The sequence below is a fragment of the Porites lutea genome, chromosome 10, assembly GCF_958299795.1.
Source record: "Porites lutea chromosome 10, jaPorLute2.1, whole genome shotgun sequence".
NCBI lineage: Eukaryota > Metazoa > Cnidaria > Anthozoa > Scleractinia > Poritidae > Porites > Porites lutea.
The window spans coordinates 14,758,286-14,779,254 of record NC_133210.1 but is presented as its reverse complement, the minus strand read 5'-3'; the positions used below and the strand labels follow the sequence as shown (position 1 = coordinate 14,779,254).

The 20,969-nt window shown below is 36.4% G+C and overlaps 1 long non-coding RNA gene across 2 annotated transcripts; it reads right to left on the bottom strand.

Annotated features, from left to right (window-relative positions):
- LOC140950173 (uncharacterized) lies at positions 1-19,105 on the bottom strand. Of its 2 annotated transcripts, none has more exons than XR_012167154.1 (3): positions 18,579-19,105; positions 17,394-17,541; positions 1-2,528 (listed from the first exon to the last, which is right to left on the bottom strand). It is a non-coding gene; the product is annotated as an uncharacterized lncRNA (long non-coding RNA). The 2 variants fall into 2 exon arrangements; XR_012167155.1 differs by having other exon boundaries at positions 18,639-19,105.
- Positions 19,106-20,969: the final 1,864 nt, after the last annotated feature.

The window sequence follows — 20,969 nt, the reverse complement described above, 5'->3', positions numbered from 1 at the left end:
ATACAGAATCTAACAATCACACTTTGCCTTACGATTCACAAGACAGGCTGGCATTCATCACAATGGAAAATCGTAACCTACTATACCTTCCCATTTCTCATACAATGGAAGCAACTGTACTGTTTTGTTGCTGCAGAAAATATCACCAATTGAATAGTTAGTGAAACATTTCTAGTCAACCTGCTCTAAGCGTCTAGTACAGGATAGTGGTAATAAACCGGAAAACGAGTGATCGATGTCAAAGTCTGACTTGAAAATACCTTTATAACTGTTTTACCTGTTCAGTGAAAGCCCATATTTTACAACAACCACAGTATATTTTTAAGAACACATTAGTATAGTACAATGCATGGAACGTTAAGTACCTCCATCCGTTTTCACACTGGCAACCAATTTTTGCAGTTTGTCTTTGTATTTCTTGTCATTTCTTTATTTCGCGATTCCGAAAAAAATGTAACACAGTAGAAACCCGCGACTAAGAACCTGTCAGGATAATTAACCCCTCTATACAAGAACCTGTTTAGCCTAAAATTTGAAACAGGTCCTTATTTTCTAAAATCTAGTATATTGAAAAAATTCTGTACAACTGGGCAAATATGATAAGTCACTACTCAGGATCCTCTCTGCAGTTTTCCTATAAGGAATAAGCTGAATACCACTAAATGCTCTTAGCTACAATTTATTTTTTTCTTCAGAAAATAAGACCCTATATTTAAGAACCTAAATAGCCTAAATTTGTGCTAATTAACATTAACCCTTTCACTGCCAAATGGGGCCAAAGGCAAATTTCGACCAAAATTCCAAATTTCAATTTCTAAAATTTTGACAAACAAATAGCACCATGTGTAAGTGCAGGCAGAGAGCTTTCATTTGAATGGTCACATCACAGGATTTCGTCCGTAGACTCAAAAGTTAGAGTCGCCTTACAAAACTCCATCATCCTCTCTGGCAGTGAAAAGGTTAATGTAAGTAATGTAAGTACCTGTTGAGGCTAACTTAGGAAAATGCGGGTTAGTCGCGGGTTTTTACTGTATTTACTTAACCACATTAACACTTCCAAACTAATTAAGTCTCTACATCTGACTACGCATGCGATGCTTTGAAACAAAGTTACAAGTTATCACTATTTTTTTGCAGGTGTTTTTATTGCAAATTTGCCTTTAAATCATAAAAAAAATCCTTATTCACGAAATCGTGTAACTTTGTTCATTTGCATTGAAGGTCCTTTAAAATATGAAGATTTGTCAAAACGTGGGATGTTCTACAAGCACTACAAAAGGAAATGAAAAGATTTAAAATTTTTCTCATTTAGGTTAAGAAAATTTTAGGCATTGTTCTATTAAACAGCAATTTTTTCAAATGGCATGTAGCCAAGCATACAGTCCTCAGCAGCGATTTATTATTACGTGTTACTGTTTATTCAATGGAGAACACTGGACTAAAACATTGAATAACGACAGTCATCAAAAGTTTCAAGAAAAAAGTCCCAGTAATGGATGTAGTTCAAATCATCACTGACTATATATTGCCCAAATGATCCAGAATCTTAACACATTCAGCGTTCTCCTAAGTTTTACCCGTAAAAATGACAATCACAGTTTCTCCCGTTTTAGAAATGCAAGACAACGATGTAGTATGTTTTACAAAAGGTTAAGCAACTTTACGACTTCAAAAAGAGCATTAAAGAAGGATATTTCTCTCAACTGTTCTCCCGAGATTTAAGTCCATCCAAAAATTCCTAAAATTGAATTTCATGGCATAAGTCTAAAAAAATAATTTTTTCCATTCCATTCATTTCATTCTAAAGCCGGATCGTCTAAACTTTTGAAACGAATTTTTGGATGGTTCTTAGAATGTTTTAAATGAGAAAGAAAATGGAGTTGTTATGTTTAAAAATTGCTCTGGAAAGGGAGAAAATTTGATGGTAGAAGGTAAATCAAAAGTAAATTTTTTTACGCTTCATGTTCAATTCCTTTACGACTGATCAAATTTATTGAGATAGGCAAGAGTGTTACTTTGGGGGAACTCTGATTGCTTCTACACAAAATAATAAAAAATCCATTGTGGGATAAATCTGAATACTATAATATCTAAATACCCCCTGACATGGTTTAAAAAGAGTTCCTCCGTTTTACAAATAACCAAAGAAACTACTAAAAATGGATACATAGTACTGTATAATTACAGCTATAGCTATAACATAAGGCAAGGCGAGGCGCTTTCCACGTCTACTGCATTTACTCTCTTTCCTTTTCTGTGTTGACATGCCCCCAGATCCCCACTATAGTTATTCGTGCCCTTGGTCCTAGCAGCGCTGGTCTACAGACAGTCTACATCTCAACAAACGACATTTACTCGTTTGAAAACGAAGAAAAGATGTTCCTCATCATGTTATATTACAGCACATATGACCGTAGAGCCCAACCTGTGGAGAAAATACCCACAAGTTCGGATCTACGGGATCGCATGAGCTGCTAGAATTTTAAACCACTTTGCGACTTCCTAGCCAAGTTACGATGACTCCCTGCCTGTTGGAAAAGAAATCACAAGTTCAAGAATTACTACTAAATTTGGATCTATAGAAACTTAGTTCAACTGCAAGTCAGATAAGTAAGGTCAGAGAAGCCTCAATTCAAAGATCTTTCCAAATTCTTGCCTCAGCAATGTTTCATTCAGGGTGAAGACATTCTCATTGCCCTAACTTTTTCTAAATACTGTCGGGTTATAAAGATAAAATTATTACTTGAATGCTAGCCTTATCCAGGGGTTCTAAGATAGTGGAAAGGCGCAAAGAGAAGCTAAGCAAGCAGAGTATCTGCACCCTTTGCCTTGAATAGGCTGCTTGAGTGTGAAAGAGGTTTTTGAAACCAAACGTAACCTACAATCATGGACAGAAGTCCTCGGGACAGTAATCCAGTATTAATATTTTTCTGTAATATCTGGCTTCCCTCATAAAACAGTACATCCTTTTTGAAATGTTCTTGTAGTTCTCCCTCCCCCCAGACTACACAAAGTTGAAACTCAGAGAGCATTCTGTATACAGGCTACCAACTTCGTTTGTGGGGTGAGTTGAGGGGTTGGACCTGAGTAAATTGGGAAAAGCCCCCCAAAAGCAAACGTGTCTCGAGACTTTTGTCCATGATTGTAGGAAGACATTCTGTATACAGGCTAACAACTTTGTTTGTGGGGTGAGGGGAGGGGTTGGACCTGTGTAAATTGGGAAAAGTCCCCAAAATGCAAAAGTGTCTCAAGACTTTTGTCATGATTTTAGGTCTACCTTCACTGATTCTTTGAGAAGATGATGGCCTTTTGAATGAAATAACGGGTCTTTTTAATTGTGGTTATAACTATATTGTAACCATTAATTAAAAGGGAAACCTCGTAGACAGTACTTTAACTTTCTGCTATTTGTTTTTCAACACTAAACAAAACGAGATTTGGAAATTTTGTTAAAGTTTTACATTGTACACTTTTGGGAGTGAAAGGTTAAACGCGAGAAAGGTAGATTGAGTGGAGCGCTAAAACTGCTAAGTGCAAAGGAGTTATGTCGCGATTATTTGGCATTACTCGCTAATCATTAGGTTTTATTTTAAACTCTTCTCAACTCCGTGCAGGTGTATGTCTTTGACTTTCGACAGCCAGGATGGAAACAGATTGCAAATTGACACAAAATTACGCCAACTTCTTAAACCTAATCTTCCAATATTTTATCGAAAAAAAATTATCGTACAATGTGCTAGAAACAAAAAGCTAAATACAAGTGAGAATAACAAAGATAACCCTCTTCAGCTGAGTGCATGATTTAGTATTGAGTCTGATATAAAATATTGTGATGTATCCTTCGCTAGTTGTTTAATACAGGTTTATCCCTTCGAATGTCAGCTCAATATTGGATTGCAATGAACGGTTTAGAATTGTTATAACGTTTGTCATTAAAACATATTTCTGGTTAAGGTACATTGTATTTTAAATTATTATATCATAGCTAACTCATAGTCTTTGCAGTTAGTAATCCACATTTTAAATTTTGTATTTAACTTTTGCCCTAATTTTACCCGAAGAATATCTGTGAACTAGCGGTAATGGCTACGCATATGTAGACTATTTACCACATAAAATAAAGTGTCCAGAGGGTTAAACTCCCTCAGATAATCATATGCTCGCTAAATGTGCTATAGAAAGTAAGTTTGTTTCTCTTTTCTTCAAACCTGTTATTTGTAAAATGCAGAAAACGGGCGATGTTGATTCCAACCATAAAAAGCGTTCTTTTAAAAGGCCTTAAGCAGCTGGGTAAAGCTGTGGCACTAACCTTTTTAATTTGAGTGAATTATGGAAGCTATCAAAGCCATACTGAGAAAAGATCTTTATTCGGGGCGTTATTTATGTACAGTGGAACGTCGATATAACGAACCTCTATATAACGAGGTCCTCGGTATAACGAACGATTTTCTTTACCCCAGGAATAGTAAAATATGTGGAAAAAAACCTCGATATAACGAAACTTCGTTATAGCAAACAAATATTGCCAGTCCATTGGCACTTCGTTTAATATATCGAGGTTCCACTGTATTAAGCCGTGCATTTAAGTTCGAATATACAAATGCACCCTAGGTTTTACCATGTTTCATATCGAAATTAAGCAGACTAATGTGTTGTTTTCTTTGGCAATTCGAGTTTGTACTTCTATTGATAAGGCCATAAACTTGAAGTCACCAAGATCAACTTCTTTTGTTGAAAAATGAATGCTTCCGTGTCAAACTATTAAACCGAGATAAGGCGTGCCGTCGCTTAATTAAGACCAACTAAAAATATCCACAGTGTTTTAACCGACTTTTCAATACAAAAATACTGACAAATTTTCGAAACTTTAATTCTGCAAAAGGAATGAAAAACGAGCAAAAGCTTGAAATTTTTCTTTACATATGCACGTAGCATTTGAAAACCGATTTTACTGACTCGGATATGATCCACAGTAGGCCACGATGATGGCAACTTGTCGAGTATCTCATGCAAAGGTTCAGCTATCAATTCGGGAAACGGTTTCAACGAAACAAACCTATTTAAGGACAAATTTTTCCTATTAGAAAAACTTCATATACATTGCTCGACCTTGACGAAAAATCCCCAATCAACAACGGGAAAAGGGCGGTTTTAACCTTTGTGAAACAACAGCTCATTGAATTGAACGATGTGAAAGTGCGCAGACTTGAGCAAACGATATAAAGAAAAATTAAACATGGTTCATATACAACACAAATTATAACTAACCTCGGCTTACAATGTGCTCAGAGCAGCAGCCTTTGGATATTACTGCCTCTAAATCGAGTCTGAGAAGCGAAAAAGTTAACAGGCGTGCAATTGAGCACACCTTTTTTGGTAAAAGTATCAAGGAAGCATTATATGTCATGTAATATGGGTGTAGTTTGCAGACTGGAGACCCGACTAGAGAAAAAATGTTTTCACGCATTAACTAATACAGGCTGATGGAAAATTCATTATAGGTTCATGTGAATACGGTTAGACTAGGGTTTTTGTTGTAAACAAACGAAGTTTAGTGACGTTTTTAGTAACTACAACCGAGATTTTGACAATAGCTAAGGTTCAAAGGTTGTCAAACTTATACTACTACGAACGCTCCCAACGAAAGAAAGACTAGACCTGAAAATATTAGGAACATACAACATCACTTTACTTATTCGGGGCGAAATAATAGAATAATAGTTTTCAGTATCATTTGAAAGCTTGCATCTAGTGCACCGGAATCGCCGAGCTCTCATAGAGGCCTTTAAAATTAATCCACATGTATTCAGCATTACAATGGCTCCTCTTTTTCTGAAAAAGACCATTAGCACCGAGGTAACCAATGAAATGATCTAGCCTACCTTCCTTCGTCCTCTAAGATTTCTTTTAATTTAGTTTGTACGCTTATTAGTTCTATCTAGGATAACAGCAACAAAATTTTATAAATCATAGGGTTTGTGGGTATAGTCAATTAAACTAGCTTATCCCATGAACGTTATCTGTGAGACTGAACGAAACCTCTTGCTTCCCTTCACTTCATTCTTGTATTCCAAAACTATAACAATTTACCCTCTTTGGAAAGAGTAGAAACATGCGCATTAAAATAAGAGATATTTAAAAATCGAAAGAAACTACTTGATCAGTTTTTACACTGCTAGCAAAGAAACACCGCCGAGACGGAACACATTGTTTGAGGCTTTGGGGAATCTTGCTCTTATGACCGAACTCTCTTGTATTCTTGTCACGATATTCAATCTAAAAGTTTTTCATTTGAAAAAAACGATTTATTTAACCTTTTTTGTTACGATTCCTTTAGTCTCACACCTGAAATAATGCTGCTGAGCAAGGCAATTTTAACCCATGTAACCGTGGTCTTGCAGTTCCATACTTGAAAGAACCTTCATTGAACGGCGTAGTATTCCAAGCGTCAGACAAATAGTACTTTCACCTTGTCGTGTATTTAGCAAGCTGGACCTCCAGCACATATGAACGCTCAAATTTGACTATATACAGTAGCTACAAAGCTCTGCTCTTTACGCCAGAAGTAATACAAGGTGCCATTCTTGATCTCTTTTGCGTGCGGGATCGAGAGACTCGGTTTTTGCACTCAAGTGTAGCTTTCATCCCGGTTAACTATTCCGCAATGATGAAATTTTTTGGACGAAGGAAAAGCGGAAAAAATAATGATTGAGAAACCGCAAAATGCCAGAAATTAGGCTAGACAGTGACTTGAATGTTGTCCGTTTTCTTTTTTACTGAGATTTGATCTTAAATTCTCTGGGCAAATATCACACGGCCATATTAGCGCGGAACTAACCTTAACTGACGGCGAAAACCGGCATAATGGTCAACCAAGAGTCTGTTAAATTTTCCTTAGCTCCTTTTTAAAGGCAGGAAATTACCATCCTATGAATTGAAATACTACTAAACAGCCTGTTTAAAAGCGTGACATATCGTTTGTCTTTACGCGGACAGCGAAAGACAATAGCAAGCGTGTGGTCCGAAGACGGAGAGGGAATATTGACACATCCCCAACGAAACTGCTTTCCAAAAAAATTCATTTGATAACAGCTTTGAAGTCCTTTCGATATATTCAAACGCTAAAACTACCTTATACGTCGCATAAACAACCTTAAAAGAACGAAGCTTTGCTGAGTACATGTAGGTGTCGCTTTGTTTTCCAAAGAGGTTTTCCGGCGTTCAATATTTGCGACTGCGGGTCGTAGTATCTTATACAGCACAACAAACAATATGAAAAGAGATTGTTTTGTAAAATTCCTTTGCCGAAATGGTCACATTTTGGTATTTCTTATTTATAAATTCCACAGCAAGTTTGAAGTGCTTAAAATAATTATGTAGGAAAAATTGTAACATTCACCTTTTTAGCTTGGAACACAACATATACATAACTTGGAAGAAACTTACCAGCAGGGAGAGTGGGTCTTTCAAAGAAAAAAATTGATCAAAACATTTCCCATTCTCTACGAAGAGCAGAAAAACAGGAAGGAAATGGTATTTTCATTCTGACCTACCTCCCTCCTATGTTCCAAAAATTTATATGTAAAGTACTTCTCTTTAACTAACTCAGTTGAAATCGAGTGAGTCATCAGGCATGATACTTGCAACTCTTTTACCTCAATCATGTTAGTAAAATATATAATATGGTTCTGCTGATCAATGGAAGTATTTCCAACTTTGCTGGTCCCGAAAGGAATGAGACATACAATTTCGGTATGCTTATTGATAATCAGTAGAAGTTGTGCCAAGAGCACACAATGAATCAAAGTTTCTCGTTGATCTCTTTCGTCTGGTCTTCCAAGACCAGTTTTCCGGCTGTAGCAACTTATTGCTAATAGATAAACTATTAAAGTAACGTTCTTTATAAAACCCAGCCTTTGATTTGTAAGAAGAGGAGAAGAAACTAAGAAGAAGACTTAGTTCTATTCTAGAATCCAGAACCATTTGCATGACACGCTACTTTTCTCCATAAAATCAAAATTAATAGACCATTCCTTGCTTTCAATTCAGGGAAAAGCTTTGCTTGTAGATATTTTCTGAAACCCTTCCTTCTCCTTCTTCTTCTTTTTTGCTTAGAAATGAACGAAACAATTGTGCAAACTGCATTGTGTTCAAGTTATAAAAAGATTCAAGAGTTGCTCTTGAACTCACGTTTATGATCACTAAAGGTTGTGCCAAGAGCACACCTCCCGACAAACAAAAGTTGATCGCCTTTGATCTTTTTCGTCTGATCTTCACAAGGCCAGTTTCTTATAGCGAGAGAATGTTTTGCTTATAGACAAACAACTAAAATAGTCCGTTTTATAAGAGCTTTGATTTATTACAAAAACTGAGAAGAAAAACGAGATCCCTCAATAACTAATTATTTGAATTCTTGACTTAAGTTCTAGCTATTTGTCTTACATTTGGTAACCTTTCCTCCATAAAATTACGAATTCTTATCCTTGCTTTCAATGCAAAAGGAAGCTTTGCTTGTAAAAGATTTTTGAAGGCCTTTTTTTTCCTTTTATTTTGTTCTCAAAACATGAATAACTGTACAACTTAAACTTGTTGTGTTCCAGCCACAAGGAGATCGAGGGTTCCTTTTGATCTCGCCTTGTTATATTTGAGTGCTGGTATCTCAAAACTGTTAATTCTTACTCTGTAGAAATATATAGTAAAATGATTACTAAGATCTCACAGATACGATTCAAAGAACCGCAAAACTTCTTTTATGGAAAACGAAGTAACGAAGTGTGTGTTTTACCGGTAAAATGTACTGAAAAGGCGAGGCACAATTTCCTAAAGTAAACACACAGCACAGAACGCTCAGTCGTGAAACTCCTTCTTTATCATTTGCATTTTTCCTTAAGAGAGGAAATCCGAATTTGAACAGCCTTTTTATCTATTAAATGTTTCCTCCAAAATGAACTTAAAGATGTTATAGCAAGTTGCAGTTAAAATTGTGCAGCTGCTCATTGCATGTTCAAATAGTGGAATCAGAAGATCGAGCCATCAAACTGTTGTGTGCTTACAAAATAAAATATCTTTCTCTCTTTTTTATACAAAAGGCATTTTAGTTCGTTTCTTAGCAAGTGTGAAAACCTCAATTAGTGATTAAGGAGTGTGGAACATTTATATATAGGTCTAAAGTGATAGTTCCAGACTAGTGAACTATTCTACTGGGTGAACTACATCATTTTGGCTTTCCTTCAGAGTGCACAAAATATTTTGATCGAGAAGGTACTTATAGCCTTACATTTCTTCCATACAGTCATCTTAAAAGTTAGCCTAACAACGTAGACGAAGAATCAAGAAGCTGGAAAGATTAAAAAATTGTGCAGAAAACGACGTGGTTTTACTTTCAAAGCACGTGTTTGTGAATGATCAAAATTCAGATCCTTCGTCCAGTGTTTGCGTTGATTCATACTGATCTCTAGTCCTATTATGCCAACTTGTTTCAGCCTCAAGCTTTCAGAACAAAATGCGTAATTTTAAATTAAAAAAGTAAAACTTAATAATTATATCCGTAAATAACCATTTTTTCTACACTTCTGAATCGATTGGAAAGGCATACCTATATAAAAGACTTGTTTACAGCCTCCGAAGAGATTCTTAGCACTGAGCCGGACGCCTTTGAGTATTGTTCTTGTTGAACGATTATAGTACAAAGCGAATGATCGTTACTGTTTTTTCAGTATTGCTTAAGCTATGTTTTTTAGAATCTTAACACAGTTTTTGCTAAAACATTGGTTTATTTAAAAGCCTTCATTCCTTCGACTGAAACATATCTCTTCGAAGGAGTTATCCATCTTTTTAGTCTGAGAATTGAGATCCTCTCCGGTCTGAACATCTCTTAAGCAGCGCTATCGTGCACCGCTGATAGTTTTTCCCTCTGTAAAAGTCTTTAATTCTTTTTTAAATTCTCTTCTTCATCTCTGAAAGGACAAGAAGCTAAAACATTTTCGCCAAAAGAATACAAACAAGAGTTGAATATTCAATACATTACAATTACTGACGAAGCGGGCTTTCTTTACCATGTGGTTTGTCTGCACTGATGAAATTCTGTCGTAAAATTTGATTAAACATTTTGATAAAAATCTTCCTGCTGTATCCAACAGTAAGTGATTTTTATACCAGGCTTTTTTAGTTTTCTTGCTACACACAATCGAAATAGAAGCAAGACCTTAATCGCTTGCGTGTCGCGTGTGAAACTAACTCCAGACGAACTATAAACACAATCATGCAGTTAGGGTTTCAAACCATGCAGCTAATGTAAAAAGCTTTTACATACGGCTAAATGTAAACAGTACTCTTGAAACCCAATTCTTGAATAAAACTTATTTACGTAAAAGTGAAGGTGCTGTAACTTCAAACAGCAACCTTGCACACCCATGATTCGAGAAACACTTTGGCAGGAAAATTGTTACGGTATGTAATTTCATGGCTTAATCCGAGGTTACCTGAATTCTTGAATTCTCACAGAAGTGTAAAAAAAGTGGCTAACTTGGATGAACTTTGACGAATGATAAAAAAGCTTTTCGCGTACGCTTTTACACGTGTAATGTTCACATGCTACGAGCCAAGTGAGTGCCTCAGTTCATCAGGAAAGTACACTGTGCAAACAGAACCCGACAAAAGCTCTATTAGGTGGTGTCATATCGATTCAAATAATTCTATGCTTTTTAAAAGCTTTCAGAGAGATTTTTACACTAAAAAGCGAAAACAAGGTGATTATATTATCAAGCTGGGCACCAAATACCTCAAACGTGTGTGCGGCAATGTCGACTTCTCCTAGTTCTGGCCTTAAATAATGTAGCTGCGTTATTTGTGACCGCTCTGTTATATCTAACCGACCATCCCAGCCCACGTGTCGCGTGAGCTCCTAGTTCCGGACTGTTGAACTCAAACCAGAATAGGAAAACAAATTAAAACGAACACTTCCGACTTGTACGTTTAAGAGATGGTTGTAAATAGCTTGAATATGAATGGAAAACGCATCCTTTAGAGTTGAAGGATCGCGGACAATTGAACTGGCAAATTTTAGTAACAAAAAGTTCGCTAACAAGGTTCAAAGTTCGCCAGCTAGTAAATATTAAAATGAAGAGGAATTAATTAAAAAATACTCCCCTTGCATCCAAAGCTAGAAAAAGTGTTTAGAACCGAACAAAACAATAAACAGTCACTTTAAGGTTTTAACCCTGGCCCTGTGAACTCTGAAATCTAAAAGACAACCTTAAAAATCTCTTTATTTCGCTAGGAGATAAGTTATTTTTCAGCTAGGCTTTTGTCATGCCACTTCCCTACTGCAAATGTTTTAGGCTATTGTCTTAACCGTATTTAAGCACATTTTTCTGATAGCTCCTTTCAGTAAATCAACCTTCAATGTTGTTAAAAGAGTTTTTTACTTGAATTAGCATTTGATGTGTATAATATCATATAAATGAAGATACATCGTCATTAGTTATAAGATAACTACTATTATGATTATAATCACTTCTCCTATAATCTTCTTCTTAGAGGGTAGAGAACACAAAATCTCAGTTTTGAGACTTATCAAGGCAGACTAGGCTTGAATTGTGTTGGATATTCATACGAAGCACACAAGACTTCAATTTACCTGCTTTAAAAGACTGGCACAATGAATCGATTCTTTGTTTGGTTGCTTTTTATCAAATGTAATTTTTAACCATTATGGTGGTGTATATAAGTGGAAGAAAAACTTGACAGTAGAGAAATTGTAATTATCTCAGAGATGGTATCTTTCTGACCTGATCGATTTCGTCTCTGGTTTTGATAATTTTGTGATATTTTACTTTCTCAAGAGACGAAATGATGGTAGTTATCAAAAAAAAAACTTCCGATGATTTGCAAAACATCTCACAACTTTCTAGGTAGTGACCTAAATTTTAAACTGTTTTCTTACTTAATATCGCAGCATCTTGTTTAAAATTTTAAAAGACCATTAAATCCTTTTCAGAACACTTTAAATACGTCCTATTATATTCTTTCAATTCTAGTGTTCACAATCCAGTTCATTGGTGGACTGAGAGTACTCTGTATTTCTTTAAGGCTATTTGATTATAGTTGCGAAAAATTCACCTTCTTATTCTCCTGAGAGCCTTCGGAGTTCCTATTCTTCTTGAATAATTTGTTATGGAGAAAGAGATTAAAAATAAATGGTCCGGCAGAAAGATGTTATTTGAAACAATTCAAGTATTACGTCGATTATAAAGATTTCATTTTCAGAGGTTTTATGCTAGCACTCCGATCCCTGCTTGCAGAACGTGTCTCCTTTTCCATGATGTATTAGACAAGTAGACAATACACGAATAGTACATAACGCAAAGAGGACTCTACTTTGTTAGTACCGAGAACGTGTGCAGCATTAAAGACCTCACAGCTGGGAAGAAAAGCTTTGCAAATTCACACTCAAGGCTTTCGACCAGAAATACAATTGTTAGAAACACCTTGACAGCAGAACAAAATTGAATGACCCAGGAATTAACTGCTCAGTAAAAGAAAATCACATTCACTCACCACAATAAAAGCTAAAGAGTTCTGATGTACAAACTGTATCAAATGTTAACAGTTTACTCACAGCAGAAACAGGGAAAAAAAAAGATTTAATGAGTCTTGAAAGGAGAGCAGAAAAGTAATCTTGTTTGCATAGTAAATGAAACGCTCTTGGCTAAACATGCAGGTAGACAGTTTCTGATCATCCAAGTGTTGTGTGTCAATAAAATTACATTTCACCTTTTTGCCTGCAAGAATTGATATGGTGGAAGATTAAAGCCAAACTCTGATGCTAAATTATCATGAACATGCAAACCCTATCCTGATAGATTTGTCCGAAAAGCAAACTGTACAGTGCGGACAAAAGCGAAATAAAATTGAATATTTTCTGATGATCCTTTTTGCCCAGTCACGTATTACCTAGTGGAAGCATGAAAAAATTTACAAAAATACTTGATGTTGTAAAACCTCTTCTTTAACTTTACGTTTGGTAAAGAAAATAACTCTGGTGCTTAATTAATTAAGTTAACCAACTACACAACGTGTTCGAACTGAGGATTGACAAAAAAAATCGCTATCGTAATTTTGTCACTGCATTTGCATATAGTCTGCTCTTTTCCTACAGTTTTAGTTTTTGAACTTTACCTAGATAGATGTACTATACTAAAACATGTTTGGAACGATTTAGAATAAAGATTGAACCGAGGATAGCTCGGCTTGAATCAAAGTTTAATTCACAAGCAAAGCGTGTCAAGTGCACCTGCAAATTTTTGCCCTATTTTTATATTTTTGTATTGCAATCGATAATGTCATGTTCTGAAGCAAAAGATCACAAAATATACATATAACATTCTATTAAATTTTGTACTTTCTACGTTTGGTTTCTCTGACGATCATTTGTTAACTAACTAAGATCATTTTGAAAATTGCACCAAATCGATCTCACAGCTACAATCTTTTTCTTCATCTGTAAGAACTAATGCCTTAAGTACTATTTGTACTGGCGGCCTATTCTAACCCTCGCTCTAGCTCTCTAAGAGAATAGCCATTTTGAGCTAAATCCGCTACATAAAGATGTTTATTTGACTTCAGTGAGGTAGCAGGCGAGCGGAGAAATAACCTTATGTTCAAGATTAAAAGGTGTTTACAAGGGTTAAAATAAATCTTTCACATTTTATCTCCTCTAGAATCATGTGCTTGTATTTCTAAATGGTTGTGATCTGTAGTAAAATGATTACTTAAGGCTAAGAAACGCATAGTAACCTTAGAATATTTTCGCTTTTTTATCCGAACGTAGCTTTGGTAGTCGACTTTTTTCAATGAGTTGAGAAGGCATCCCGGGCCCATAAAATTAAAGGATGACGACCATACATCACAAGCTACACTCTCTATTCCTTTTTCAAGATGCAAAGAATAATTTGCTCCCTTTTATAAAAAAAATAGTAATTCAGTCCTTTTGCATAAGGCTTCCTGTATGTTCTTAGAGCTTGATGACCAAGAATTGTTGTCCTTGTAATGATAAGTGTTCAGATATAAATCACCCCCAGAATTATAATTCAATAACCATTAAACAACAATAATTTTCCATTTGGAGTTTCTTAAGCGCACAATTATTTTTAGATAGAACAATTTGATGAAGAACAAGAATCCTTAGTCAAGAAAAAAAATAGTTTTTTCTTGCTTACAGTTCTGCTCAAGTTCAAACTGAAAAATGTAACTTCGGTTGTATTCAGTATTCTTGAGGTGTGTCTGGAAGCTTTCGAGTCGAGAAGAGATTAGTATAGTTACCCCGAGATTTTGCTTCAAAATCATCTTTAAAGTTAGTATTAAAACAAAGACTCGGAAAATGGAGGGTGAAAAAAAATAAACATTTCAAAATGTGTCGTTTAACTTCCCAAACTGTACTCGTGTTGGGGCCAGCAATAGGATAGTTCTTCTTAGTCGATAGAAACATGTCTTTCCCAAACCTGATAACTAGGTCTGGAGCTATGCAATAAAACTTCGTTCTTTAACTCAAAATTGCCTAAAGAAGTTAAATTTTGGTATAGACTTGAATAAACTCGATATTCTGCACGAACCGATAAAAATTTTAAGACAGTGTTCGAAGTTACGCGACAGTCTGGTTGCTAAACGCTTAGGTGTATGTGCTAGACAGTAAATTAAACTTCTTCTTGTCCAAGAAGTTGTGGTCATCTCATTCGATTTTTTTAGTAAGGGAAGAAATGTGGAACCTTTACGTGTTTTGATGAAGAAAAAAACTGTGTGAGTTTTCAAAGAAATGGTTTACCTCTTAGCAAAGGTATGGGCTTGTAATTTCTGGCCTGTGGTGGAAGCCCCATAGAGAGACTAGTAAGTGAATAGCAATTCATCTCTTTTCTGATGTAACTGTTAGAATTGCAGGTATTTTTTCTTTATTTATATTTCTATTTTGTTTATATTCTTTACTCCTGAAAAGAAGTAGGATATCAACTCTTTAAAACAAGAAATAAAGTAAAAAATTCTATGCTAATTGTCGAGATTGAGTTTATTGATCATGCCTTGAAAGTACAACAGACTTTTAACGAAAATTTGAAGTAATGTCTTCACTAAAACATGAAATATTTTCGATTTATTGAGCCAATTATTTGGTTCATCATTCTCTCTTGGTTCCATAAAATCGAAGCACAAGGAAATCATATCGTGACTTATTAGCGCGTCGCGTGTCTTATAAAACCAGACAAATTGTAAACACAATCACACTACATCGTGTAAAGGCTTTTCCATGCATAAAAGTGAAAGCCCAACTTTAACTATCAAGCTTTCTCCGTTCTTATATTTCTGTTAAATAACTGAAACTTAACGTTTTATGGTAAAAATCGTGCTTATGCAGCGATGAATTTGACGAGCACTCAGCTATTTAAGAACAAACACACACACTCAGTATCCCAGCCTGCCGGGTTATAGGGCTGTAGTAAGTACCAAACGAACTTCGATTTTAACTTCTCAATATGTTGGAAAATCGGCCAGTTAAGATGAACTTTGCAGTATACCGTGCTGACAAACACGTGTAATCTTCGCATGCCACAATCGCTGTGGTTTTGACCATGAAAAGAGAATGCAGAAACAGAACGCGACAGAAAATATATTAACAGGTTTCTTGTGGGTTCAGATTGGATTCTACCTTGAGACAAAGTTCCTTATACGGTTTTTGGTGAAATTCTTGCCCCCAAAAGGCCGACAGAGTTAACGTAATAAGGAGAAGAAGCGTTAGTTACCTGAAAAGCGTGTTCTGCAATGTGCACTTCCCTAAAGCTAAAATTAACGTAACGGCCGTCTTCGTATGTGACCACTCTTTTAATCAGACACAAACCCCGCCCCACGTGGGGCAAAGACGAGACGAAAGTTCCCGGATGTAAACTCAACAAAGAGTCGAAAAACATGATTGCCTAAATTAACAAGAATTTCCGTTCAATTCGTCAAAAAAACGATACAAAAAACAACTTGATCTGCGATGGAAAACTAATTGACATTATTAAAAGCCCTCGGGAAATGAAACGCGAAGTAACAAGTCCTTGGGTCTCCACAAGGTACAATAGTTTGCTAGCTGTTTGAGAGCCTACAAACAAAAGAAATCTGTTAAAAGTAGGTCATTGTGCAGTGGAGGTAAGGCAGGCCTCTCAGGAACAGATTTTGGGGCAAGAAATCAATGACCTTATTCTCCTGTGAAGTGTTTGAGAGAGCTGTGATTTTTCAAAGGCTTATGCTAAACTGTAGCACTCACATAGATTATGTCTAAATTACAATTCGATTTTTGTCTGATCTTATAGCTTAATGCAGATATTCTGAAAGTCTGGTGATTTTGTAGCCCTGCTTCAGCTGAAAAAACCCCTCCCTGATATATAGTAAATGATTTTAAATTGACAAGAAATAACAGATGCAATGAGAAAATTCAAAAAGGTAAAAAAAATCTTACTTCTGAGGACTTAAGACTAATGTCTTTGAACTGTTGTCTCTTCAATAATTACAGTTTCCTTGTTATATAAAACATACCTTGCAGCTCTATGATAAAATAAGCTTTAATGTAGCCTTGTGCTAAACTGAAACTTGCTTTAACAAATTTAGAAAATCGTGTATTGAAGCTTTTGATTGAAGCTCTAAGGGTTGATAAATTGTTATCTCTGCTCTAGTCAAGAAGCTGCCATTAGTCTGTTCTAATCAATGCATCTAAAAAAATCTTTGGGATCTAGTTATGTGAGATGCTCATCCTAATTCATAGGACTAAATCGTACAAGAGATCCATGTAACTTTTGCAAAGCCAAGCTGGTAAAAGTAACAATAGATTGGCGTCATTTTGTGAAATAGCTCGCTGGCGATTTATCTGAGGCAAGACTCTTTTGTGTCTTTTCTTTTTTAGAAATACATGTCACATAAGAAAGCTAATTGCTTTATGCAGTAGAAAAGTCAAACCTAGATTTAAATAGGTGATATTCTGGGTGCCCATCGACAGTTCCTGCCGTTAGGCAGAGCTGAATGATCGTGATGTTGAATACAGAAAGAAACTTTTGCATAAAAGCTAGACAGGCCGAGACACAACAACAAGGTACCCTTCCGAGAGTATCACGGCAGATTCATGGAGAATTCGTGGCATATTGTCAATGTAAAGGTGACGAAAAACGGTATGAAGAAAACTGTCTTCCTTTAGCTTTCAGAAAAAACCGAGTGGGTCGATAGTTACAATAAGGTCTTACGAAGAATGACTCATCGCCGCGTGCTTTGCCAGACATTCACGTTGGGTTATGCAAATACTAAACCGTCTTACAGCAACAAACGCTGCAGAGAGCCTGAGTAATGCGATTGAAGAAAAGAGTTATGACACTCACCTAATTGTTCTCCAAGTCTCAACAACTGAAGGTATATATAACTCCTGTTTAGAGCGGTGGAAAGTCCAAGCACGCCATCGCGTGCTTGTCGAGTCATCATCTCCGCACCGGTTCTCTATCGGCTGGTCGTGTCGGCCGTATTGTTTATCTACAGCAGACACAAAAGTGCATTAGTTCATAAGTTTGAAAAAAGGAGATGTAGTGAGAAAACACGTATGTCTTAGTTTGAGATGGTAACGACAAAAAAAGCTGTTGACCTCGTAAGAACTGTCAGTAGGAGATCGAGAGAGGGAGACGGAAGGAGACGATGAAGACACGCAAAATGACTTCGTTAGCTAATTGTGTCGTGGGTTAAGACTTGATTAGTCAAGCCCAAAATTTCTGCCAAATAGATGGCACCCAGCTCTTCCAGCCTTCTTTGCCTCCAATTTAGAACAGCAACACTAAGATAAAGCCAACTTGTTTAGGACCTGAGCAACAATGAGATCACCACATTGGCAGAACACTGAACAGAGTTGTGTCATGCACAATCTTTCATGTTAAGTGGCAAATTGTAGCAGAGCAAGTGATTCCAGATGTGACAAGAGCTCTCTTGTAACATTGGTAACTCATTTTCCAATGTTTGGCGTACAAAAGGATACAGAGGTTGAATACAAAGGTGTCTTCTAGCTTGGTACTCAGGCAGATAAGAGAAGGCTGACCAGACTTGATCGTGTTCTATTTCAGCGCATGCGACCGGAGCCCCTTTGCCAGTGGGTCAAAATCACATTGATTAACACATCAAAGAATAAAGATTGAAAAGACCTTACTAATGCATACCAGTTAATGAAAATTATGATCAATTATCTTCAATGCTTTTAGCTTCGAGCTTGTTTAGATTTAAAATCCGGTCCACCGAAAACTTGATCGATATGCAATCAGTTTCCTTGTTTACGCACGTGCAGTAAATTGGTTTTCTCGTCCAAGTTGTACATTTCAGTGGTGAGTTATCACGCTAACGTAAAGCAAAACCTTTTCAAGTATTGGCCGACAAGCTGTTTTCCACTACAGAGAGAAAAGACAACTTAGTATGACGTTTTGCTTAAGCAAGGGAAAATTCGGAACATTCGACCGTTGCGTCTGGATGAAAAAACTCTGTCGTAACTTGAAAGGGGAAAAAAAGAAAAATCAACCGAGTTGCTTTACCTTGCTGGTTGAGTATTCGTCTTTCTCTTAGTTTTATCGTGTTACAGCATAGCCTCTTACCTGTCGTACGAAAAAATCTTACTCATCACGTAACAACAGCCTTGGGCTATATCAGCCGTTGGAAATGACACTGTCTGTGTAGGCTGGAAATTATGCAAATTTTAAGTAAATAAGTAATTCAAATATTTCGGGCCAATTACTTCTATGCTGTTGCCTTTAGCGTGAGTTGAGAACGCGCTTCTTCCATATGGAGGCTGCTTGAAAATTCTCAGGTAAAATGATCGAAGTACCTGGTGAAACTACAGACGGTCAGGGTTAGCTATTCAGACGGTGAAATCCGATAGTTCATATGGTGTCCAACATTATTTACACGAGACGTCACGGCGAAATTCAAGAGTGCAGCTAAACAGAAATTGATAAAAATGAAGAACAAAGCGAGCTTCTTTAGCTGCTCAGACTCATTGTGTCTGAAAGATCCAAACCTATAACCTCTGGCTCTGATAATTGTATTACGCACGGCTCCATTATCTAATCCATTTCTGCTAAGAGATATTACAGACCGGTCTAGTAAAAGCCGGTCTTTTCAAGCACATGTCAGAGCTAAGAAATCGTGACGCATATCTGTGAAACAAAATGATTTCCGGTCCAAGATTGCTTAAGTACAAGCGTGAGGAAGACGCGATGCCCGCTACCACTTAGCGTTTTCCTAGCAAGAAAGAATCGTTCTTTCGAAGTCTCGCCATGTAAAATGAGACTGTAATTGTTTGATGGGGTTGATTCCATTTAAAGATAACACGTTTTGGGTTTCTTGGAGGTTTAATTACTGGTTTTCTCTCTATATAAAGAAATTCTACGCGTATTTGCTTTTCGTGACACCTACGTAATATGAGATCAACATAGCGTGAATAATAACAATCTTAAATCACGCTCCTTACGTCATGTCACGCCATTTTATGTAAAAGTTATTGTACCGCGACACTTAATTTCGACGTTGAGTTATACAATACCAAAACAATCTTCAGCCCTCGTAAAAGGCGTAGACAGGGAGGGGTGAAGGAGGATACAAATGACCCGCGTTTACTCAATCGTGCTGTGACCAGCAGACTGTTGCAAGTGGTATCGCCAAAAAAAAAACACGTCTTGCCGCTTTTCATGGATAATAGACTCCTGATCCTGTGTTTTCCTGATCTGAAGCTTTGGCTATTTAAGACCAAACGCCAGTCATTATTATTTTTTGTTTTTTAAATACAGGCAAATTGCTGTATCAATTTTGATTTACCATAAAACTTGGAGTAGCAAGTCATAAACTCCTCTATACCCTAAAATGAATTACACTGGGATCTCGGCAAGCTCTCTTGAGCTTTACTGGGGAGATTCCCTAAATGTACTTAACTATTACAGATAGCAGATGGGTTTTTAACACATTTAGTAAATAATGGGTAACTGAGAACTACTGACAGTAATAAACTTGATCTCTCCGGCTGAACATAATCTTTAATTAGTTTTTTAAAAGAATTAGACGATTTTATTTTCTTAAGTGGTGGGCGCAACATTAGGTAGTCTAACTTGCGATCAGGCGTTTCTTCTTTTTTTTTCGAGAAAGGCGCGAAAGTCGGCGAATGGGGAAAGGGAATTCGAAGAAGGACCCGTCTGATCGCAGGTTATAGGTGGTCAGAAAATCTTCGGAAACCACTTGATTTTAGAAAGAGTAATGGGGTTTAATCAAAGACCAATCATTAGTTTCCGACTCTACAAGGAGGTGGTAGGGTTGTCGGAAAATCTTGGGGGAACCACTTGAATTAAGGAAAACCGAAATGAGGGTATGCTAAAAGACCAATCATTATTTCCGTTCCTTTGGGGTGGGGGTCAGAGGGTCGGAGGATTTGGGGGGTATCCACTTGACTTTAGGAAGAGTTAAATAGGTTTTATTTTCTCACGTAGAACAGAGTGAAGGGGGAATATGAAATTAATCCAGCGATTTTCCCTAATATTCATTCATTTATATATCTTCTTCTTCTTCATAAATAACAATAATAATAATAATAATAATAACAATAACAATAACAATAACAATAATAATAATAATAATAATAATAATAATAATAATAATAATAATAATAATGATAATAATCAGACCTGCCGTCTAAATAGCTTACAAGAGATCCAGCACCACTCGACTGTCTGTCGGCTCCGGAGCCGTCATAGTATTCTCTTCCAGTGTAGCTAAGGCCCTGGGAAAGGTTCATTTTGTTAGCCGAAATATTGGCTTTTAATAAATCAGCCCTTTGCCGATGCATTCAGTTTTGTTTTAATTCCCACTTCAAGTGACGTTTGGCATTAGCATCTCTAAGTTAGAGATCCGGCAAAAAAAAAAAACAGTTGGTTTTATTT